The sequence below is a fragment of the Aquila chrysaetos genome, chromosome 20, assembly GCF_900496995.4.
Source record: "Aquila chrysaetos chrysaetos chromosome 20, bAquChr1.4, whole genome shotgun sequence".
Classification (NCBI taxonomy): Eukaryota; Metazoa; Chordata; class Aves; order Accipitriformes; family Accipitridae; genus Aquila; species Aquila chrysaetos.
Genome location: NC_044023.1, coordinates 16,526,913 through 16,551,538, shown reverse-complemented (window position 1 = coordinate 16,551,538; position 24,626 = coordinate 16,526,913). Strand labels below are relative to the sequence as shown.

At 46.2% G+C, this 24,626-nt stretch overlaps 1 protein-coding gene across 1 annotated transcript in view; it reads right to left on the bottom strand.

The window, feature by feature from the left end:
* The window catches only part of SYNPR (synaptoporin), a 111,996-nt gene that overhangs the window by 53,516 nt on the left and 33,854 nt on the right, over nucleotides 1-24,626 (bottom strand). The gene's annotated exons all lie outside the window — the stretch shown is intronic.

The window sequence follows — 24,626 nt, the reverse complement described above, 5'->3', positions numbered from 1 at the left end:
TACCCTGCTCAGCCACGGCTGGAACGGCCCCTCGCTTTGCTGCAACTGATGCATACAGCCCGACAGCACAAAAGCACACCAGCACATTCGCTGCACCGCTGGGTCCATGGGGGAATCAGGAGACTGCTTCAGCTGAGGTGGTTTTCCTCCTGGAAGAGCCACCACCCTGCCTATTACAGCCACGGGCAAATGATACTGCACCGACCTGCAGTACTGCAACCTTCCTTCATGGTCTGCAGCTGGAGCCATCCTCAGGATGGACGGCAGCAGTGTCCATTAACCCAGAAGTGAGAAAAGCAGAGAAGCAGTTTAAAAATCTGCGCAGGGGAAAAAAAAAAAAAAAAGCTCACCTTCTCCCCCACCCCACAGCAAGGAGGCACCAGCCCCAGCACAACGCTTTGCAGCCACACACAAACTCTTGCTTCCCACGCAAGCCTGAGACACCCTTACCAGCACTCAAGAGGGATCCCAGGGTTAAAAACCCCTCTGTGTGCACTGTGAGAGCTTGAGTGTGCCCAGTGCAACCGTCTGCGGGAATAGAGCTCTTCCCTGAGCTGCATTACTCCTTCCTCCCTCCACCGCTGTATTCACTTTACTGTTTGAGACAAGATGATGCAAAAATCATTTATGCCGCTGCCCGGGCTGCCAAGCAGCACCACGATGCTCTCGGGCAAACCAGGAGAGCTCCCAGCAAGCCCAGCCTGGTGAGCCCTGGTGTTCCCAGGGGCTGGGGCTTAGGTGGGGGGGTGTCTCCCCAGGAGCCTCAACACTGTGTGTGACTGCTTCCCAGGAGGTGGTCCTCACGGCTTGCAGACAGCAAGACTGCAAGAAAGACACCCCTGGAGCCAGCAGGGACTGCCTCGGCTGACACAGCTCTCAGCAGCCCCACAGATTTAAAATAAATATGGCCTGACGCAGCGCTCGTTTTCTCACCCGTGGCGTTTGCGCAAATGAACCCGCAGGCTGATGGATCTCCTCACCCAGAAAGCTGCAGAGACCCGGAGAAACTGCGTGATAGCCAAAGTTACCCCTGGCGATGGCTCTGTCACTGAACTGCCAGTCCCCGGCCAGCGAGCAGAGCCCACAGCCTCCACATCTGTGCTGGACATCGGAAGGATGAAGGGGGGAAGCACCAACGTATCAGGGCTGAAGCAAACCCATCAGCTTGACTGAGAACTATCCCTGTGTCCAACTACAGGATGAAAGGAGAAGAGTAAAAGGCAAACAAGGAAAACTGAAGCTGCCAGACACAGGGCACCAAAAGTTCCTACGGGAACAAGTGTTTTTGATGGCACAGCATGCAGAGAAGCTCAGAGAACCAGAACAGATAGGGTGGCATGAGCCAGCCTGCCTCTGCTGGAGGTGACCGCGTATACCCCCTCTTTGGATGCTCAGCCATGTCCTCAACGAGAGCATGGCAAAGCAATCACCCTTATAAACACAGGCCTTAATATCTAGATGAATGTCCTTCAGGATCGATTCTTCAAAGTCTCAAATGCTGCCAGGGGCTCCTGATCTTCCTCCATCTCCCCCAGACTCTACTGCTTGTGGTGTGTCCATTTAGACTTGTCAACTCGTCATCCTCAAAGCAGAGGGACAAGAGTCCCAGGCTACCCTGTGCTCCTCCCGACGTGGCACAATGTGTTTCGGCAACTTCCCATCAACCAGCAGCAGATTCTTCAGGAGGAATCTGGAAGAGGAGAGCACAGGCTGTGTAAGCACCAGGTAAATCAAGGCCAGCCCAACTTTCAAACTTGCACAGTGGTCTGAGCATGTAAGAAAATGCATGCTGGGTCTCACTATTCCCCAAATTTAAGTACTATAGATGAAAGAGTGAAAATGTGTTTCAACTGACTGGTTGGCCAGAGAAAAAAGGAAAAGTGCATTGCTGCTTCGATAACATCTAATTAGCGGTGGGATTTTAGATGCAAAAGCAAAGCATTCATCTTGCCACCTACTTTTCATTTAACATAGTTGAATCAAAGAGGCCATCAACTTTCCTAGATGGAAGTAATTAAGGAATGCAAGGGCTGTTGTGTTTCCAGTTGAGGGGAGACTTTCCTTCGGCAAATCTTGTGCCTCTGGGTGCATCCAACCCACCAAAAGTTTTCAGCCAGGTGTTAGCCCAAGGCTTGTTCCCAGATGTGGGGCACCCCACTGCTCCAGCTCCCTCACATCTGCAATCCTTCCCCTGCCACACAACTACCTCCATTATGGGAGCAAAACACAGCTGCTTCTGATGGGCACACACCATGCGACAGGCATGGCCTGTGTGCGTGGGCACAGGGGACAGGAGTTGACCGCATGCGCCCATCTCATGATGCAGGACACTTGTCCTTTGCCCTGTGATGGATGCACTTCTAGTCACACCCAAAGGAGTAGTTGGTCCCATATAACAGACCAGGGACCACCAAAGAACTTCTACACGGAGAAAGAAGCTGGAGGAAGGTAAGGGGTTGGCCATTTGGTGAAAGATTACACCTCTCTAATTGATGTCCAGGCAGACAGCGCAGTGCAAGACCAAGAAGTTAGCTATGCCACTGTGCGGGATACCTGTTTAGTTCTGTCCGAGACATGCTGACCACTGAATGTCATGAGGGTATCTTGTATGGTCCTAATGCTCAGAAAAATCAGTCACGTCCCTCAGAGCAAGTAACATAGCTGATGCAAAAACCAGATAATATCTTACCTGAATCATCATCAGCAGGGGTCTTCCGAACATCAGCTTCAGGAAGGTCAGGTGCTAAGGTACTGTGTTTCCCCTGTGAACGAAGGGGAATGGTGCATCTTCACTGAAAGCACTGGAACAGGCTGCCCAGGGAAGTGGTTGACTCACCATCCCTGGAGGTACTTAGAAGACATGTAGATGTGGTGCTTAGGGACATGCTTTAGGAGTGGACTTGGCAGTGTTAGATTAATGGTTGGACCCGATGATCTTAAGGGTCTTCTCCAACCTAAATGATTCTATGGTTCTATTTCTTAAGTTTCACGTTAGGCAGCCGCACAAGTGCTTTAGGTGGACATTCCCTGTGGATCGCAGAAGACTGTCCTTGTCCAGCCATCAGAGGGTTTCTGTGCAAATCAGCTCATTGTCCCTGGGCTTTTGCACATTTTCATATGTATAAGATTCAAGTGTTTGTTATTATTCCTTGAAGTGAGGAACCCCCAGGAGCACTTAGTGGTTTTGCATGGAAGACAACACTCTTGCACAGTGCGTGCGAGCTCTCACCTATTGGGTCTGAATCAGTCATTTCCAGTGAAGTATTGCACAAAAGTCTGCGTGTCCAGTACATGCTTGTTGGGAATTTATGCAAATTTATTCTACAAATAATCTTGACAAATAATGCTGAGTGAATTTGAACTGAGACTGTCTGAGATCGAAGGTGTTAGGTTATCAGACACAGTGGGTGGCATGTTAATGAGTTCAGTTCTTAACTAGTGGGTATAAGTGAGAGGTTTGATCTACAACTGAAAGAAAAATTGAATTTAGAGCACAACAGCTATTCTTGAATAGACTCACATGTGGGCATTTGTTTTATCACAATGCCTACATAAATATGCATGGAACAACTGTTTCAGAGTAGCCCTGTGTATGGAAAAGGCTGTAAAATTAATTTCTGGTCTAAACATTAAAATTGACTGTATGCAAATAATAGAAGGTCATAGTCTCTTACAAAATCACTATTTCCATGAATTTTACTGGCATCATCATTGTTTATCTGTGTAAGGAGGGGGAGAGAAGCATCAGACAGGCCTGAAAGCCAGCAAAATAAATTCAGAGTTATTTTCAAGAGGACTGCTTGTCTCACAGTCGAGAAAATGCACCAGGAGGTGGAAGAACAGGCAGAGGTCCCATCTCTGCCACAGTCTATTTTTCTTATGTAGAAAAGCAGGATGTATTTCTTGCACCAGACACAAAGCATTTTCTCTTACTTCAACCAACTCGCATTTTTCCTGAGCAGTTACATCAAACCATTTACAGTTCTTTGCATCCTACTGGAGCTTTGTTTTACTGTAATTGTCCTTGTGGTTTTGTTGTTTTTTTTTTTTTTTTTCCTTAAAAAAAATAGTACCTTCCCTCTTCCTTAAAGCGATTAGAAATGTCATTCACATTACCCTCTGGATGTGAATTGAGCTATTCCCAACAGCCACTCAAAAAATACATAATCACCATAATTACTAGTGGCATCTAATTAACATTCAACTTCCTCTCTACAGCAGCTACAGCTGGACAACCCATTTATTTCAACCTAAAACTAATGCTCTCCTAATTATTTTCCATCACGCTAAGCAGCCCACCTGTGTCTGTCTTCACCAATGCCTCCGTCTGGCACAGCAGTAAGAGGGCAGAGCGAGCCGAGCGAGCACCTCCGCGTGCGCTCAGCCTGCAACAGGCTTGCTAACAAATGCCCCGTGCAAACGCGGGGACCTGCTCCCACTAATTATACAGCTGCTGGCTCTATTAGCTTCCTTGACCAGGATTCACGAAAGAAAAAGAAAAGAAAAAAGGCAAAGGAGCTGCCTACATCAAATGCAAAATACCCCTTGCGTGGTACCACCACCGGGGCAAAAGGCTGCAGCCACCCCAAGGCACTCAGTTCTCCGGGATTGACCTCCTGGGAGAGGGCAGAGGATAAACAAGCCCCAAAACACACGGTGCCTCTTGTTCCTGAGGATGCTGGGGGCTATTTGCCCTTTCCCATGTCCGTGGTCCACCTTGACCGTCTGGGGTACTGGAGCCGAGCAGGAGGGCTCTGCCTACACATGTGCTGCCTGCAGCTGGGGCAGCACCCTGCGCTCACACCAAGGCCATGGCTCAGTCTTAACAGCTGCCAAAATTTACTCCTGTCAGCCAGGAGGCAATGGGGTCAGGGTGGGCAAGCTGAAGGTCCCAAACTCTGGCATGTCTTGGTGTTGGTCTCCAGGCTGGGGCAAACCCTCTGCCGTCACCTTCGGTCTCCTTCCCTGGCCACTCTGTAGCAGCAACAGGACCAAAACTGCTCAACCCAAACAGTATTTTAAAAATAAAGACAGATAGGGATTAGACAGATAAAGCAGCCTGGTTTTATGAACTGCCCAGTATCGGGCAGTCATTCTGAATAAACTGAAGTACATATAAAGTCATGATACCTCGGTTGTTCCAGTCTACTCCTAGTCCTTTTCCGTAGCTCTTTCTACCCCCATGCACTAATCACGCAACTTTTTAATTCTCTTTTATTCTCCAGACACACATCACCTCTCTTGGTAGGAAAAGCAATGCCTGCTGCTGCCACCTAGATGAGCTCCAACTCATTAGCTCTCTGCTTCTTTGCAAAACTCGGCTGAAAACTTATTTTCTCTTTTGCTTATGCCTCTCCATTTTCCTCTCTCTTTGCTATTATCTCTCTACTTTTATTATTTCAGCCTGTAATGACTGCAGCACTCATAGGAATGATGCTCTGCAAAATTACCTTGTATTTGCATTCACATTTGAGCTTTCATCATTACACTCACTAGATATATAAAGGGGAATGAGAAGTGAACTGACAGTTGCTGGGGGAAGCTCTGGCTGAACTTCTCCCAAACTTGGGAATTACTAATGCCTCTTTCTTTCCCTTCTCCCCCACTTCCATTTGTCATCTTTGGTGTGAATCACTGCAGGCACTAAGAGGTCTCTGCTCAGCACCTAGGGTAACAAAACCCACAGCAATGCAGTATTTGCCCCCAGTCAAATTTGGTTAAGACAGGCTATCAAAGTTCAAAATCTATGGGGAGAAGGAAGGAGCTCAGACAGCACGATCTCGTAGGGTTCACTTGCTTCAGAGATCAATGAGAAAAATACAGCAGATCAAGAGCTGTCATAGATGGCCTGAGTTTCAAGGGAAACTAAATCAGCGCATGCAGACTGGTAGGCTATTTATGCAATAGTCAAGTAGTTACGGTTTTGATGCCAACATGAGAACCGCAAGCCACAGTTAAACTCAGAAATGCAGTATCTTTAAACTCTGCATGAATTCCCCCCCCATCACCACCCACTGAGTGGTAAAGTGCCTCCAAATTGAATTGTCCAGCCCTCCCCAAACTAATTTCCAGCTCCATAAAAGATAATCTCATCTTGGGAACCGACTTGTGAAACATTTTAGACAAGGCTATAATCAGATGATCAAACTTTATGAAAATGCCCTAGCTCTTATCAGGGCAAATCAAGCTAAGATGGATCAGAGAATTGAAGTCTCAGTGTTTCATAAATCAAAGGGCTGCCTATGTGCTCCGCTGGATGTCCAGGAGCACTTGTGTTTGAAGGACTAACTGCAAACTAGTATATTTTCCCTTGCTATTTTTGCAGAAAAGAACTTCACAGAGTTATCACAAAGATGCTATTCTCCAGCCAGCAAAACATTGCTAAGGTTACCCAAGTGAACTACATGCATCTCGCGTACCTTCCCAATGCAGCCTAGGTTTGCAGACACCCGGTTTTCGGGCAGCCCTGCAGGCACCAGCAGCAAACCCCACACGCTGCCCTGCCCAGTATCCCACCCAGGGACTCCCAACACCGGCTGGGCTCAAACCTCCCGCCGGACCTCAGCTTTCCTGGGAAAGGCACCCAAGAGCATCAGCAGGGAAAGAGCCCGTGCAAACCCCAGAGGTCCACAACCAGCCCAGCAGAGGAGGAGAGGCGAAGGCGTCCCGCTGCCTCGCAGCTCGGCCACCACCGTAAGGACTCGGCAGTGCTGGCAATCAGCCTGTCGCCCCTCAATTTCGGCAGGCTCGGCTCCTTCACGCACGCTTGCCCGGCCAAAGAGGAGACGTGGCCCCTGACAGAGGCTGCTGCTGTCAAGCCACGTGCAATTTGTTGATCAAAAGAGCAGGCAGACGCTTTTTTTGAAGGCAGGAGCTGGCGGTACTGAGAAATTGGGGAAAATACATCAGAGCAAAGAAAAGCATGAAGCATTAAATCCCAGCGGTCTCCCCAGCCCCTGGCTAGCACTGGCAGCTCTGCATTTCAGCCGATTAGACTTGGGTCTGCGGGGCTCTGCTGACACACTCTGCCAGCACACACCAAACCTCGCCCCACTGTGCTTGCCCGTTTTAATTGCCAACGAAGTGGAAGAAACCAGCTCTTCCCTTCCCCTCGCATTAGCCCCGCGTGCGGTATGCTCCGCGATGCAACGCCACACCACGCAGCCCTCGCTTCTCCCGATGCAGCGACTTGTTTGTGAGCGCCGGGGCTAAGGAAGCCCCGCGGAGCTGCCTTTCCAGTCCTCTCCACTGTGGATTCTCTGGCGTCTATAAGAAGTTGCACGTACGCTACCTCTGCAAGTACTCTCAGCAGTGTGGGAATTGTGGGGTTTCATTTATTTATTTACTTTTACAGAACTTCCAGAAATGCGGGCTCTTTGAAACCATACCACCCTGTCCCATCAAGCTGAAGCTGGCCAGCAGGTTCAAAATATATTTGCACACCTCATCGGGCTGTGGGGAGCCAGCCACCACGGAAGCCGAGTCACAATCGAATTATTTCAGCTGATGATTAAAGACAGGACTTACAGACAATAAAACAAACATCCCCTTCAAATTAATGGCCCTCTCCAAAAGCCAAGCAGGTAGCAACCTATCACTTCAAACCTCAGCTAGCACTTGCCTGCATTCCTAATTGCTTTTTGTCTCCTCTTGAGGCAATTAACTCCATACCCACGCTCTGACACTTTCTCACTCCAAAAAGCAGTTCCCATTTTACTGGCACAGGGCTCTGCATTTGGATCTCAAGCTTCCGTGCTTATTCCCTTTCCTCCGCAAGGCTCTGCATGTGTTTGTGTCTGGGCATGTGTTTTCTCACCCCGATGAATTCATTATTTATGGGGCTGAAAGAGCAAAGCTGCTGAAATGGTTGTTCATCATTTAGCTCTTCTACATGTCTCTCAAAGGCATAATAAACATTATGGGAAAGCAAATATCAGACTCGACGGGGTTGCTTGAGTGAAAATACAGAAATGAACTTGCAGATGCCACGCAGAGGGTATGCCAACACTTGCCACGCTTCCCTGCCTGGCATGGGGCTAAAACCCTCCTGCCTGGAAGCTGCCAGGTTCCAGCCGTTCCCAGGCCCCCCAGCACGATGCCCAGAGCAGCCCTGGACTGGCACAGGTCAGTGTGCTCCAAGGGATGCTCTGGGCGAGGCGTGTTCCCAGGATCACCGACGTATTCGGTTTTAACAGATTTGGCAAACGGCACTAGAGGGCAGAGCTGTTTACCCTCAGCATATCTGAGACAAGGAAAAAAAATCCATGACTTTCAAGCAGCTTCTGAATTCTCCACAATCCTGTCCAATAATCAAAAGCCTGTTAATATGCAAAAGCCACCCAACATATTTCCACTTAGAAGTGACAAGCACAGGCATTAACGAGCCAACTGAGAGCCTGCATTTCCTTACTTTGATGGTCTTTACCAAGATCGGAAGACCTCCAGGTGTGGGACAGCCTCTGCCAACACAGTAGCAGCACTGCCAGCCAGGGCCAGCCCCGGCTCCTTGCAATCCAGTGTGCACGGGGCAATACAAATAACCTCTGCAGCAGGGAGAGAACAAAGCCTGTTTTCTTCCCATCACTGATGTTGATAAAAAGGCTTTACTCATCAGGAAGCTTTGATCACAGAGACCTGAAATTATGGGCCACACTGATACTCCACTGCCCAGGCTTGCTGCTAAGCAGCTCAACAGATGAAAAAAAAAAAAAAAAAAAAAAAGAAAAATGCTTCCAAAGAGACAAAACTTTCCAGGCTTTGTTCAGCTATGGTTTTCAAGCAGATAACCACAGCCCATGGGAAGCCTGGTAGCTGGGCAAGCAGAACTGTTTGAGGGCACATCCACTCCACCTACAGCAGGATCTACATTCCAGAGAGCAACTCCGCCAGCCACCGCTACGGCTGCCAGACCTCAGCTCGCTGTGTCTCGCTCAGGAGGGCTGGGAGGGATCGTAATTCCCAAACCTGACATACTTGTGCTATTACATGCAAAGGTTTTCCGATGGTATACACTCGCTAACTTTTTTATTGCACTTTGCTGCAGCCTTCCTGGTACCGACAGCTCCCTCGGACAAGGATGCCAGCCCCAAGAATCCCACTCAAAACCACCCACAAATCCTTTTCTTCTTATTGCCCTAGTGCACACAGTGTGCTTTTCTTTATTATTATCAAAATCAGTCATCCTGCAGACCTGCTGACTGTTGAGTAGGGAAGCAAAGGAATCTTGTGTCAGAAAGTCACTGTTTGTTCCAGAACCTGAGGAACAAGGTTCGTAAAGCACCACACTGCATAGTACCCGAGCACCTGGCTCTGCTGCCTATGATAGCACTTCATAAGAAAATCTCTCCTGAGAGGGGAAAGAAAATGCCTGCAAAATGTAACTCGGAGCACAGTCCATTAATGCCTTAGGCAACAGCATAGAATAACACTGGCTATCTTGATAGCGTGAAAAAAAAAATCTATTATTAGTATTTAAAGAGAAGAAAAGAAATAATAATTATATTGGTTTCAGGTCTCAGTCATGTTTTGCCCCTTGCCACAGCTACTTTATTCCGCATCTCTTCCTCCTGGGCACACCCTGCATCTCCTTCCTTGAAGTGGAAAGGCAATGCATTGACTTATTTTTGTGAAGAATTTGCTTTCGATGTCATCACAGCAAAGAGGGTTGGAAGGAGCCTCAGAGCAGAGGCCAGGCAGCCCATCGCCCCACCTGAGGCAGGGTCAGCTCTGCCTTTTCTGGCAGATGTTTGTCTAACTTCTGACCCCCAGTGACTGCAACTCCACAACTTCCCAGGGCAAATCCATCCCAGTGCTTCTCCATCCTCATCTTAAAATTATATATCCCTTAATATCACTTCTTCTCATCCCAATCACCACAGACATAGAGAACTACCCATTCCCCTTTTTTCTGCAGCAGCCCAGGAGAACCCAAACAGTGATCTCATCTCCTTGCAGTTTTCTCTTCTTGACAGTAAACAGCTTTAGTCCCACAACTTTTGCTCCCACAGCCTCTCTTCTCAGCTCATTTTTGCTGTACCTTTCTAGACTCTGTTTCCTCAATCATCTCCTCCTTTGAGGATGAAGCCCAAAGTGGGATGCTTTCCCAAGGTCTAACCAGCACAGGGTAAAGCAGGAAGGATTGCCTCACCTCCCCATTAGGCAGCCCTCCCAGTTTGCTGTAGCCCCATACCTATTTGGCTGCTTTGCAGAAGAATACTTGTTACTTCCAGTCTATGAAGCATCTTGTCATAACCAAACCCTTTCCTCTAAACTCCCCTCCCTGCAGAGTCCCACCCCAGGCTGTACTTGTGAAGCTGTTCCTGCACTTCCCCAAAGGACGCTGACGTAAAATCAGATGGCTCCAGATATTTTCTCGGCATCAAAGTCATCCCTTAAATTACCTTAAGGAGCAGCCTATCTCTTTCCACTGGTTACATAAAAAACCCAGTCAGACTATGCAGCACAACGTAATTACCCTAAAATCTCTTGACCCCCTTACTCACTGGTCACTTTAGCTTGCCTTGTGCATGGTTTTAGTCCCACCCCGTATACCTGTGCTCAGGAGCTGTGCTGCAGAGAAAGGCAACAGCAAGGACCAGGCAGGTCCGACTTACATGAGCACATCGCCTGTTCAGCTTGCATCTGCACCAGCCTTGGTCAAAATTGCTATTCTCTCTCTTCCTCCCTTAAAAGCAATGACTAAATGAGACTCTGCAGATGTGATTAATGACAGTCTCTTAAACTTTCAGTCCCGTTAACCTGAGCTCACCTGCACTAACTTAAGGCATTCAGGGTTTGGTGATTTAATTTCACGCTCACAAATCCCAAGCTCACTGCAGGTGTGGCCAGGCTCCTCCTCAGCTCATCAATCACTGCTCTCTCCCTCCCTGGACACCCGGCTTGGCCTCACCGAGAGGCTGTGCACAGCACAGGCAACTTTGGGTTTGTGCAAAATTTGAGCAACATTTAGATTTGCAGATAAACTTCCTTCACTCCTTTCTGTGCACTGAATAATTTGGCATGCAGTTATCTTCTTTAAACAGAGTTGGGCAGAACACTAAGATGGCTACTGTCCCTGTTCCCCAAATAATTAATAACAAATTACTCCTGGTAAAGCAGCAGTAGTATACCAATATTAGATACATTTCTTTCACCAGCTGCGTGGTCATCCCTCTAACTGCAACTGTGGGTATCATGTACGGTGGCGTGCTGGCCACTGTGCTGGCCTCATTTAACTTACACTTTATCTTCAGGTCTGCTGCAAAGTCTCATAACCAGTCTGAAAAAAAACCCTTCATTTTTTTCATAGAAGCTGACTCTGAATTACAGATCACTTAGGAAAAAAAAGCTTATGAAAATCAAAAGTAATAAGCTGTATATGCATATGAGTAATAAATTCAAGAACAATATAAAAGGACTAGAGCTCCCTACCAAGGAGAACACAAAATACTAGCACCCCTGCGTAAAATGAAATTAAGCCAGGCAAGGTTTAAACAGCATTACAAAGATAACATTCCTCTAATGTTAATGACCAAGACTGAGCCTGGTTCCAGCTACCCTCCAGGTTTTTAGCATATAGCAATTGACTCTAGCCCAAATATACCTGCCAAACCTGCTTGTATGCATTTGCAGCAACTCATATGGTGGTTGTGCAACCAAATATCTGATTTGCACATGCAAATTCTCATGAAAATCATAAACACACGATTAGTTTAGAGAATTTTTCAGTGTGTGCTCAGAAGCTGTTTGACAATTTAATCATTTTAAGTGTAAAGCACCCTTTTTGTTACTGCAAAACTGTGGCCTGTCATGAGATTATAAATAAAACACATACAAATTGCTATCTGAGGAGTATGAACCATCAAAGCCAAAGAACACCAAGGCCTGGATGGATTTAAAATCAGAGCAGAGCTGGCATGAATCAATAGTGGTAAACAAGAGTCTTCAAACAATTTAATGCACAAATATCTATGTGTGTGCATTTGGCTATACGTATTATCATGTTAAATGTGACATGTATAATACATGCTTAGGTAATATTTAGGCATAGCTGGCCATCCAGGAGGAGCCTGTGGAGGGAGTGTGCAGGTGCCATTTCACGCAGTGGTTTCGGAGCAGACGGTGCCCATCCTCACCTACGTGATGCTTCCCACGCCTGTAAAGGCTGCCTCTCCCGCTGCCTGCGGATGCAGCCAGCGCTGCATCCCGTGGCGGGGAGGAAAGGCATCCAGCTCAAGGGCTCTGATGCAGAGGACCAGGGGAGGTTTAGATTGGGTATTAGGAAAAATTTATTCACCCAAAGGGTTGTCAAGCACTGGAACGGGCTGCCCAGGGAAGTGGTTGAGTCACCATCCCTGGAGGTATTTAAAAGACACGTAAGATAAGAGGAAATGGCCTCAAGTTGCACCAGGGGAGGTTTAGATTGGATATTAGAAAAAATTTCTTTACTGAAAGGGTTGTCAGGCATTGGAACAGGCTGCCCAGGGAAGTGGTGGAGTCACCATCCCTGGAGGTGTTCAAAAAACACGTAGACGTGGCACTTCAGGACATGGTTTAGTGGGCATGGTGGTGTTGGGTTGACGGTTGGACTTGATGATCTTAAAGGTCTTTTCCAACCTAAACGATTCTATGATTCTAGATGTGGCTCTTACGAGCATGCTTTAGGCGTGAACTTGGCAGCGCTAGATTAACGGTTAGACTCGATGACCTTAAAGGTCTTTTCCAACCTAAATGATTCTATGATTTTATTCTATGACCTGGGCCTGTAGGCTGGGGAACGTGCCCTTTCTCAGCAGCCTCACAAGGCAGACAGTGCCGCGAGGCTGCCAGAGCGGCTGGGTGGGCAGCAGATGGGTATGAGCAGCCGTGCAACGGGGATGGGGTGGGACAGGCGGTGGCCAACCTCCCAGCGATGGCCTGGGGCGGCAAGCACGGGCGGTGGGAGCTGCAGCCGCACGCTCCCGCGGGGGTCAGCAGACGTTGGACTGCTCTCCCCGTGCCCCTGGGTTGCTCCCTCCATCGTCTCTCTGCCTTGCACCTGCAGCTCACTTCTTCTGTCTCATACGGCTGCCAAGTATTTTTGAAGTGTTATCATGTGGGGAAAAAAAAGGATTAAAGAATATCGGACGTGACGTTTAAAAACTGAGAATCGCCTTGTAGCTGCAAATCCACGTAATTAACAAACCCACTCTCTCCTCTTCTAACATGCAAGTATTTTTAAATTCAGCAAAACCACCTTTAATAAAAACATGTTCCATATGATAGAAAAAAAAAGTCGCTTTATTTGTAATATAACTATTTGATTCTCTTCTCAAATATTTGCAGAGTTTTGTCTAATTTTGTAGAAACCCAAAATGGAAACGAGATCAAAGAGACTGATTTCACTAGAGACAATAGGTTTTCTAGATCTCTGCAAAGTTCTACCACCGCCTGAAGACATTTCAACGCAGGAAAAATCTTTACATTTCCAGCCTGCCAGTTTCAGTTAAGACTAATAATTACAGTTGTAAATGGACTGCTGGTTCTTACCTGAACTGTGATTTCAACACTCAGTTTGGCGGCAACAACTTACTGTTCATACTGGGCATTTTGGGGCAGGGTTAAAAAAGTTTGTATCAGCCAGGTCACTTACAGCAGATGACACCTGGGCTCATGTTTTGGATTAACTCAAACTACAAATACTTCACTGTACCTTGAGAAGGAAAGAGTGGGAAATAAGGAAAAAATCTCTAGTCCTATGTTTATTTCAGTCAGTCATGTAGTATTACAGTATTTTATTAAATTTTCTTTTCATTCTTTCTAACTAGAGTTTGCTGGCTCCTCTGTGCAAGGATTGTCAGCGACAAAATTCAGTAATATTCTGCAGTACGTGACTTCAAACATACACAGGCTTAAACAAGGCTTTCTAGACAGTGATACTAAGGGTGTCAAAAAAACCGCATTTGCTCATCTTTGGGGGAATTGATGCTGTTTGTGACTAAAACTAGTTGCATCAAAATCAAACAGAAGTCAGACTTTGCCCTCACTTTTACATCCATTAAGTGCTGGGAGGTGATGGGGAAACAGGCCATTAGTCATATTGCGTATGATTTCAGCCAGCCCTCTGAAATAACCACGACGCTGCAAAACTAATCACAGTTATTTCTTTTTAAGCCATCACAAAATAACCCCAGACCTCTAAAAACTGAGTATCATGTTTTCCAAGCCTATGGCTAAAGCTCTCTGCTGCCAGCATGTTCCCAAATTAACGCTGGGGGGTGAAATGCAGTTCCCCCGGGGGGATGCCGCGCATGGCCCAACCTGGGGCCACGTATCCACACGCTGGAAGAAATCTCTGGCTCCTTCTGCAATGGCTTTCCTTCTTTCTCTGGAGCTTGATTGTCCTGGAAGGGCAGAGTCCAGTCACTATCCACTCCAAGCCAGGGCGGCTGTACTGAATCTTCAAGATTTCAGCTAATTAAAGAACTAGAGCACGGCAATTTTGCTCTCTCCCCCTCCTTGAGGTTTAGACCCAGGAAAGGCACAGAAGCTTTGAAACTGCCATACGCAGGACTCCTGGGAAAGCTGGCTTTGCTGCTGGTGGCATTTATTTTGGTGCCAGCCCGCTCCAGTGCAGGAGCCCCCCCGGCCGGAGGCACGGCCAACGCTCGCTGCTTCACAGGAAAGCGGCCCTAGAAGCGCTTCGTGCAGAGGAATTTGTGCAGAAATCTCACGTGCTACCAAAACATGCAGTTCTCAGACATGTCAACCCCTCTTTGAAGAGATTTTTTTGTTAAGAAACCAAACTGAGTCATTGTCCCACTCTCTGTCCCCCCGGGTATTCAGCAGCCCCCTGACCAGTGGGATGCCCCCAGGTGATGTGCCGGGACTGGCTCTGCTGGAGGCTGGAGCCAGTCGAGTGCAGAGCGGTTTATCGCAAGGAGATTCAGTTCCACCAACAGAGATGATGCTGACCCAGTGGCGAGCGACGGTGTCCTCCAGAGCCTGGTTTGCTCATCAGTCTTCTCTTCTGCAGGTCCGCCTCGTTCTCCCCAGGTCCCATCTCAAGCAGGCTGGCAGTTCTTGTTGCTGTTAGGGTAAAACACTGCTCCATTAACCCTGGTCCCAGTTTGGGGCTTATGGAGATAGAGTCAGACCAGAGCTTCCCATGGGAAGGTCGGGGTAGATGTGTCACCCGGGGCACAGGCCAGCGTGTTTTGGAAGAGCTGGTATCCAAAAAAAAAAAAAAAAAAAAAAAGAGCAAAGGCTGCCTCTTCCACAGAGCTTACAGCAAGTAATAACACAATGCAGGTATTTAGCGATCTTGTCATTGCTATAATCCAGGCAAAGTCACAGCTGAGTCCTTATGGTGCTTTGATTTTAAAGCTCAATCCTTGTTTACAAGTTGGCTGAACTAAGGATGCGGATAAAGGCAGTGGGAGGCTTTTCCTCTGCAAAGAGCAGAAAACAGTTCGTCTTGAAAAAATTAATCACAAAAACAGGCCTCTATTTAAACAATCTCTTTCCAAAATTTTGGGAGGGATTTAATTTCCCCTTGAACTCGACATGAAAGCAGACATTACATTTGGGTTAACAAGCACCAGAAGTAAAACCAATTAAAATTTTACTGTCACTGAAGACAGAACCGACAGGGTGTAACAGCCTTCCAGATTTTCGTTGATGCGGTGATGAAACACAAATATTTATGAGCTGAATGCTGCCTCCAACATCATTCAGAAAGAGTCCTTTTTGTGCTCCAACCAACATGTCAGGATTATAAGAGAGGAGACTTGCAACAGATAAGCTCTTCACCCTAGCCCTCCCTGCAAGGCAAACACCAGCAGCTGTACTTTATCACGGCGTATATCTCTTCTTCATCAGTGTTAGGCAAAGGCAAATGAAAATGTGAGACAGGATAATACCACTCAATAAAGAAAGAATGGAAAATCTGGAGATAACTTTGAAGTGATGAATCAAACTACTGCACAGAAATATGCAAAATAAAGCCTTATTTATATCACGGCAAGGAGGCTGGTGCATTATTAAAAGGAACAGCCTTGAGCTCCTGATAGAGGTAAAGAAGATCTCCTCATTTACAGCTGAGGCACACGAAGAAACTGCTTGCCAGCATCTCACAAAGCCTGTGACCCAGCCAAGAACTGAGCCCAGATTTCTCGGTGACAGTCCAACATCATGAACATATCCTTCCTATCAAAGGAAGGCTGGAAGAAATGCCTTGGCAGTGGAAATCCGTACAAGAAAATTAAACCTACCTAATTAAGAAAATATTCCTCCATGTCTGTGAAATCTATTACTACAGGTCAAGAGGAATTTGTCTCATTGTCTCATAAATGTCACACATGCCTCACGCCGTTCTGCGTTACCTCAGCAACGAGCTGGTAGAGGTCCAAAGGGATGTGGAGAGAAATATGGCAATCGCGGCACAGCACCAAGCAGTCACTCCAGGGCATCCTCCATAGGGCACACAGGAACGGCTATCCGGGGTTAGCCCGCAGGTCCACCTAGCTCAACGTCCTTTCTTCACATTGCACAGCTGAGAAATGACCAACGCCAGCTAATACTTAGGAAAAGGGGAGGAGAGGGGCAGAAGCAGGGCATGCACAGACCGATTTTCACTTTCCCCACTTCTATCAATGGGTTAAAGGCTTGCTGAGCTGGAAACCACCTTCTTAAAAAGCCACTTTTTTCTCTTCTCTTCCTGAAATCTGCCTGCTCCTTTTTGCTTTTCATTTTCATGCCATTATCAGGCAAGGACTCCTACAACTTCACTCAAGTTCCCTCAAATAAAAAGCTATTCATTTATTTAGGACTTAGCTTTTTAAAAGATTGTTCACCATTGCCTGCTACTATATATCCAGTTACACCCAAGTCACACATTTGTGTTTAGAAACTGAAGCGTTTGTTTTCTGTATCACTTGAAATCCTACAGCAACAGGTGCAGTAGAATTGTTATGTGGTTATGGCTGTAACTGAATATTTTTTTTTTTTTTTTTTTTACATACTCTATCGCGCACTTTTTACGTACAATACAAAACGCTACTCAGCTTAATTTATGTCAAAGCACACCATTCTAAGACTGACAGTCATCTGTTTCAAACTTCTATCTTCTTCATAGCATGTTACTCCCATGAAATAAATGGAAATAAGTAGTTGAGGGTACTGAAGCACGGTGTTCCTTTTAGGGAGGTAATGGGTCTCCATCACAGGACATATTGGGAATAGGTAGGTTAGATAAATCCCTATCGGGAATAGTTTAGGCTGATCCTATCCTGGGGCAGGAGAAAGGATGAAATGAATTCTCGAGATTGAAAAGGATGTGAAACAGCTGAATTACATGGAAAAATTATTACTCATTGGATGGACAAAATTGAGCAATTACTTGATTATCTTTGTATTTCTCTAAATGAGAATAGATCCTGTAAAGTCAAGCGTGGTTACACTGCTGTGGAAAGAACTGCTTATATCAAGCATCCTATTCCCAAATTCACTGCCTGTGTCACATACCTGCTCTTGTGTAACGCTCACAGAGGAAGGGTAGTTACAAACCTGTTAGGAAAATGATTCACTTAATATCTATCATGATACGATCTACTGCATATCCTCAGAAGGCTGTGGAAGAATATAGCAACCAGAAACCAGAGTTGGGCCAGTTATTAAGTTCAAGCAACATGTTAATTAAGAAAAAACCCCTCTAAATCTTTAGAAGAGATGGAGGAGAGTCACTCCCCACCATGTGCTGGGTCAGTTCAATATCCAGCTGCAAGAAATACTCTGAAATAGGAACAAGTGCTGCATTCTTGCCTGGGATGGTGCAAGACTCAGCTTTTGTTTCCTGCACAGGTCATTCCCTCCTCCATATGGAAGAAGAAGGTACAGCAGCAACCTCTAGAAAACATAAGCAAGAAACCTCAGCTTAAACTAATGGAGGGAGATTCCAGCTTGACCTAAAGGGAAGAACTGAAGGTTAGTTGAGATGCTGGACAAAAAATCCTTTACAATCACCATACTGCTTTTGCCCATTTATCAGTTCGCAGTGTTGTTCTACTTTCATAAATAAGAATTTACTATCAAACACGTTATTTTATGTATCTATCTGGGTGACATATGAATCTGAAGGCTGAAGTGTGTTGCAGAGCCATACCTCACCTGGGGGGGTGGCTGCTCAGCTTAATAACTGCCCAGCCCACATCACCCCGTAGGTGCCAGACACCAGCAGCATGAGTCTCCCTGCAAGATTCACGGGCAAGGTAAGGAGCGCAGCACTTGGGAGAGGAACAGGAATTTTCTCATTATCAGCAATGAGGAGGCAACTCATTTGACATACCACAGGAAAGCAGGGAGCGTGCCTGTAAAGCCAGGGAGTTTGTCACAGTCGCTTGAACAAACACAGAACAGAAAACAGATGCTTTGCTTTAAATTCTACTGTAAGGGAGCACCATTTGTGCACTCACTGAAAAAAACACACTAAAATGTTTGGAATAACTATGGAGACTAAATGAAACTATGCAGTACGATGTCAAAACATAGGTAACCAGGAAAAAAATATTTTCAATTATCATTCCCTTAACCTGAATCGATATGTAATATCCAGAGGCAAGTTTCTGAAGGTGTGAGCGTAGGATTACCCACAAGACTTCTGCAGTGCCAGCCCAACTTCGAGGAGCATCTCCCTGGGTGTCGCTTCGGCAGCCGAGCCATGAAAAACCAGCAATGCAGAGAGGCATTTACCATAAAAAGCCCGTGGAGACGAGGAAACGACGGCAGAGAGTTTTGCAGGGCAAACCGGCGGTGGCTGGGATGCGGGAGATGTTCTCCCTGCACCACTGGGCTGGGGACAGCCCTGCCTGCACCCCGCTTTTACCTGCTGGGAAAAGCAGCGGCGAGCGAGGAACAGCCGAAGAATGACGCCTTCCTTGCGAGGGACTTCAGGCAGGGCTTTTTAAGTAGCATCTTAAACTTCTAACTTTTCTGACTCTCCAGATGCGCGTGGGGTGAGGTGTTTTTGGCACACACAGAGAGCTCGGTGTGGGATAATTTGCTGTACCCAGAAATGCTAGCGTTCACCTCTCGACGAGGCAGCGCTTTTTGCATTGTCCCTCTGGCGCTGCAGACAACTGGGTAATTTAATATCTCGGAGCACCAAGAAGCACAGAAAAAAAGGTCTATTAAAAGCAAGGGAAGACTCCTAAGTGAGTTACAGTGCTGCTACTGTCAGGGAAAGCTGCAGTCACTGCAGACCCCATGAAGGACAGACACTGAAGTTCATTAAAGAGCTCTCAGCAAACATTTCTTGTGTCAATCCCACTCCAGGGTTATCCTCCAGCCTCTGTCTACGCTGGCTGTATACCTGGTTCCTCTGGATTATTTCAGAGACGAGCAGCTCTCAGGACAAGGCATTGCCTCCCTGCTCTGCCCAGGAGAAGGGCCAGGCGCAGGACATCAGCACCCTCAAAGTGGTGAGTCGTGCTGGGGTAGAGCCCATTTAGAAGAGTTTGATTTTCTCTAACCTGTCCCTGCTTCACAAGCAGCAGCAGCTGATTCCAGCAGCTGAGCTCAGTTTGTTAGCATTTTTCTGAGAAAACAGCATTGGATCTGCGCTGCATCATGGAAAGACGTGTTCATTCTTTTCGTGTTCTCCATCCACAAAGACAGTCCCCTCTGGGCCAGGCTTCCAGTGTGACCACTCCAAATATAACATACACACATCTGTTGAGGAACAGCTGGATGCGATCCTGCCTTTTACACACAGTCGCTTATTTGTCATCAGTCCTCGCTGCTAGAGAATGTCAGGCTGCCTCCTTTCTCACCTCTGAGCTTTTTCATTGAGCCCCATGCAAAGAGCATCCTTGTACTTGCCTTTAATATCAGGGTGGTTGAAGTTCCCCAGATAAACGTAGATTCTGCTCGTATGGAATTATCCCCCACAGCACAGATTCAGTTGTGACAGGAACAAGAGGACTTAAATGCGGCTGAGAGCTGTGTACATTCAATATAAGGCTGAGCCTTCAAACTGCCCCATATTCGTTTTCTGGTTTGGTTTTTTGTTGGTTTTGTTTTGTTTTGTTTTTCCCATATTCTTACACCGTAGACAGCATGTGTGTTGGGGATGGGGAGATAAACTGTGGCAGTAGGTGAACAGGCAGGGGAGTGGGGATTGATGCATTTACCACATTTTGGATGTTATGGGAGAAGAACATGGGAAATTGTGGGTTTCTCGAATCCTTACAGTTCTACAGCTGCTACCAAGCACAGGAGCTTGACCACAGCATGGGCAATAGGAGCTCACCCCAGAGGAGAGACAGGTTGCATGCAAACCTTCACCCTCAGCATCTCACTGCCTGTCTCCCTGCAGCAACACAGGCTCCTTCCACACTATTTTAAATACCATTGAAATACCACTCTTACCATATAATATACATAAATATGCACTAATCCATGCACAGGAGTACCTTTGGCTGTCTCTGATACCAAAGTTATAGCTGATGGCACAGCAAATGGGGCCCATTGCTCTTCATACCAAATAGCTTTTCCCTGTATTCAACTTCATCACAAGTAGGTTCTTATATGCTAAATTTATGCAAACAAATGCTATTTTGGCAAATTCTTTTGTCAGCATTTTTATGACAACAGATACATACATAATGCAATGAATCCACTCTGCTGAAGAAAAAGGCAAGCATTTCTGAGAAAATTAAAAAGATTTAGGGAAAAAATATTCTGGTCTGGAATGACTGTCAGTATCTTCATAAAATTATTCATTGGTTCCTTCACCAGTGAAATTTATTGCAAATGAAGGAAAAGAAAACACGATTAAGGAGAAGCAGATAAGGCTCTTAACGACCACCCTCTGCAAATCACCCCTCAGAGCTTCCTTGCCATTTACCCCACACCAAAGTCCGCAAGGATGACAGGGCTGGTTTCCAACGTGAGCTCATGTAACACGACCGTCAGCAGCAAAGCATCCCTCTTTGGAAGCTTTCCAAGGCCCTGATTCACCATCACGCACATCTGTAGCACATTAAGCTGTGCATTTGTTATCTCAGAGCTTTAAGAATAATGTCCCCTATCTGACTAAATAAAATCACATTACTGCTTCAAGAGACATCACCACAAGGGCTCGAGACCCACGCGGATCATATTAGTGGAACTCCTCGGTCCAGCGCCTTGCAAGAGCGTAATCCCTTTAGTCAAGCCTTGAAAGACCAGGCTGCCAGCAAAGTTCAACCCGTTGCACCTGGGATCTGCTTAGGGCAGAGATATTCGGATGCCCTGAGAGCAGGAAAGCCTTCCCCTGCAGTGTTATTTCCCAGCACCAGCCACAACCGGTGGCTTTCTAAAGTGGTTTCTAAACCACAAGTGCAGGCAGACCTGTGGCCTTCAAAATGGCTCCGTCCCTATTTCTGATGAGAGTGCAAAACAGTTTGTTGCATAGATAAGGCCAGACATCTGGTTTCGGGTTGTGGGGGTTTTGGGGTTTGGGTTTTTTTTTTCCCCAAATATGCCATGATCTACTGATACGTGTAATGCAGATTACAGGCTCTGTGTACATGTAAAAATGGCTACCTGCTTGGTCAAAAGGTCAGAATCACAAGGTTGTCCCAGGTCATGAACAAAAAGGCAACATCTTTCCTTAAAAATTTTTTAAAAGTAATTAAAATTAGTGACTTTCATCAACTTGGTGACGCTGCAATAGCTGTTCAAGCTGAGAGATGTTTTATCGAAATACATTCTGTATTTGGAGTCCTCCATCCCTGTGGCATAACCCCAGTCACAGCATTTTTCACCTGGAAAAGTCTCTGCAATTATGATCCCATCACTGTTCCCTCTAATACGTAAGCAAAGAGAAATAACTGATTTTGGTTTGCTTTTAGCAATATTTTACGGAATTCAATGTAAATATAGCGACCTGTGCAAAACCAGGAAACTCCCATTCAAAATAAGCTTGATTGCCAAGATGACCCAGCTGCAATAACGCACAATGAAACACAAATCCCTAGCCAGAGAATGAAATATCCGTTTTTCCCTCTACTCCACTTTCCTGACACACGTGCATGAAAGCCCATCTTCCAAACTAAGAGAGGGACAAACTGCCAATTAAACATGGGCTTTTATATCTTCGTATTCCATCTGAATAATACAGTATAGAAGTGAGTTTCAATGCTTAACTTTTTCACCTTTATTGAGATGGAGCATTAAAAAAACCACAAAAAACTAGTACATATTCAGAACGGTTCCAAAAGTTTACAGTGATTCTAACAAACACCCGATGGATCACAACAGATACACTTGGCTGGTGTATTATTAAAAAGTCACCTACAGTGGACGATGTTACTGTCTTTGTCCATTGCAGAAGCCAGATGAGCTCAAAAAGACATCTCTAAGTATTTTAGATCAGGAAAGCTCTTTATTAACTGGTTCTGGGAGGTATATACAGACTTGACCTTGACTGGAAACAGCTGTCATCATCCATGCACAGGCTGAGCTGCTCACCCAGTATTATAAATGTGTATATATGTAAAAAATAGTATATATTATAGTATAATTTATATATATATATGAATAATACCCTGGACTTCATAAAACAGGCTTACACCAGGACATGCCTACCAATTGGCCTCTGCAGCAATAAAACTACACAAGTAAGATGTTGTACACTTAAACATGGTTACACTACTGTACAGAAAACAGCAATACACGCAAAACCAGGCACAAATCTATTGTCAGCCCACCAGGGTAAATGAAAAGATCTACTAAGAAAACAGATAGAGTGATTTTGATATTACTGTGCCTGGGAAAGCAGGGAAATAATGAGCTGTCACAGCACATAACAGTTCAGCACCAGTGATGCGGCTCTGAACAGTCACAGCTACCAAATAATAATGTTTATTTCAGCATTTCTGTTGAGATCAACTTGACGCCTCAGGCGGTTTGGGGAAGAATCACTTAGTCAACATGCAAAATCCAAATTCAACTGGAGGAAACTAATTAAACCGAGAGTATAAAAGACTTCCAAAATATTAAATAATGTCTGAAAAAAACACGTTAGTACAACTGAACTGAGTGGATTTTGGAAAAGTCTCTATTTCTCTGATCTTAAAACACTGGGGGGTTTAGGCTATCCAAGAAATATGTTTCATAGTTAATCTCTTGCAATAAAGCCATCACTGGAGAAGGACATCAGCCGCAATACCTTCTGAATAATCCTTTCATGTCACTCCTCTGATATAATGATGCTACACTTCTATCGACCAGATGTGACTGTAAAGGATGAAAAGTCACTTTCAAGAAGTCCTCATAAATATCTTAATTGATTTTCATTTTACAGGGTTTTGGGACTGGAACCATTTTACCCTTTGAGATGCAGAAGGATCGTGACTGCACCCTTGCTGACGCTCTCCCTTTGGCTCAGCAGGGGCGAACATCACCCTGAACGGTGGCTGTTGTCCATCCCAAACCACCGCTCCGTACGTGCACCAGCCCGGCAGGCTCCGGGTGCGCGCAGGAAGGGTCCTCGCACCAAAAAGGGTCGGTCAGTGACGCCAAACCTCCCCTAACCGGGCAAAAGTATTCTTCCAAGTTAGACGCTGACAAGTATGGCAGGCATGGATAAATGCAAGCACGCTATTATCTTCTTTTTAACTGATTCCCTATGTCTCTCTAAGATGAGCCAGATACTCACAAGCAATGCAAAACTTACGCATCCTGATAAGTAGAAATGGCATTTAGTTACTCCAAAATATACCAGGTAAGAAGTCAGTTGAGCTTAACCTCTGCTACAGACTATTATTCCCCAAATTCCTCATCTTTTACAGAAAACATACTCCGGGTGATTTGAGGAGAGGGGATCAGCTGAATTCAAGCAGCTAGAAAAAGGCATGGCTGGTCTCGGCCCATCATCCTGCCGGTGCAGGCAAGAACCACATCAGAGTTGGGATGCTCCTGTCGCTACACACAATTACCTCCCAGGTTCTATCGCTGCAAACCCCTGGAAAACAATAACTCTAATGTGGAGCATTTTGCCCTTGTCAGAAAACAGCCGCAAATTCTGCAGAAGCACATTTAAAGGGTAATTGTTGAATCTGGGTCAGGCAGAGAAGCGCGTGTTTTTCGGCGGGTTTCGCAGCCGGCCGGAGCCTGCCACCAGGTGTCACCAACTTCTTGATTAATGCGGATCCCATCGGAAAATGCTCCTTTTTCAGCCTATTTATTACTCGAGGGGATGACTTTCACACGTACCACCAATAACCAGAAAAGACGGCCACTTCCCCCTCCGAAATCGGATGCTGTTTGTCTCCGTTCTTGTACAAAAGCTTTCAGCACAGGTGCCTCCGGAGAATCAATTCTCTTATGTTGGCAGTTATTCCCACAGCCTGCCACCATTCAGAAAAAGAGACCCTAATGCGACCATTAGGTTTAACTCTCGTTCCCATGAAGGATGTGGGGACTCGGGGGTGTCGTGTTCTGCCTCTGAACAAGGCAGACCGAAGCCTGCCCTAGCCTACGGGGAAACCCAGGACTGCAGCCTTTGCTTTACTCTCAAAAACCAACCCACAGAGCAGTTAGGGCCCAGATTTCCAGAGGGGAACTGGTTTGGGTCAATCCCACAACTCCAGCTGAGGGGGAGTTTG